Genomic DNA, 794 nt, shown 5'->3' with positions numbered 1-794 from the left:
AGTGTCAAGTGTCGGAAATCGAATTTGAACTCAGGTCCTCCTGGATTCAGGGCCGGTGCTCTATTCACTGCGCCACCTAGCTGCCCCCAATGTGAATTGCCTTTTGCCACATGTAGTCCCTAAATTTGAGCCAACTTTTCTCTGGACTTTCTATGTACTGATAGGAGAGTGGGAATAGGGGTGGGAAGGGACAGGGTGGGGGGAGGGGTTTAACTGTTCCTTAGTAAAATATACTTTTCTGCATACTAATTAAGTCTAGCCAATAAACTGATATCAACTGATAATCATGAAGGATGTATTAGAAAGATACTCAGGGATGTGCTGAATGAAGCCAGCTAGAATAATCTTGGGAAGCCAATTTTTAAATTTTCCATGTGAGCATAAACACCTATGTAGCAAACCACATATTATGTACATATATGTAGCAAACTACAAATCATTGAGTCTTTTCAGTCATAACTGCTGATTCATGACCCAATTTGGGGTTATCTTGACAAAGATACTGGAGTGGTTTGTCATTTCCTTCTCACAGATGAGGAAACTGAGGCAAAAAGGAGTAAGTGACTTGCCCAGAATCAAACAGCTAATGAGCGTCTGAGATTAGATTTGAACTCAGGTCGTCCTGCCTACAGGGCCAACCTTCTATCCACTGCATCACTTAGTCCCGTCCTTACCCATACTAGTTGTATGACTCTGGGCAAATCACTAAATTTTTCAGTGCTGGTTCTCTATTCACTATGCCACGCTGTCTCTCCCCATAAACCAGGGAAATGCCAAGGAAATTCCAATATTTC

Source organism: Dromiciops gliroides, chromosome 2, assembly GCF_019393635.1.
Source record: "Dromiciops gliroides isolate mDroGli1 chromosome 2, mDroGli1.pri, whole genome shotgun sequence".
Classification (NCBI taxonomy): domain Eukaryota; kingdom Metazoa; phylum Chordata; class Mammalia; order Microbiotheria; family Microbiotheriidae; genus Dromiciops; species Dromiciops gliroides.
Note: the sequence above shows the minus strand (reverse complement) of the source record.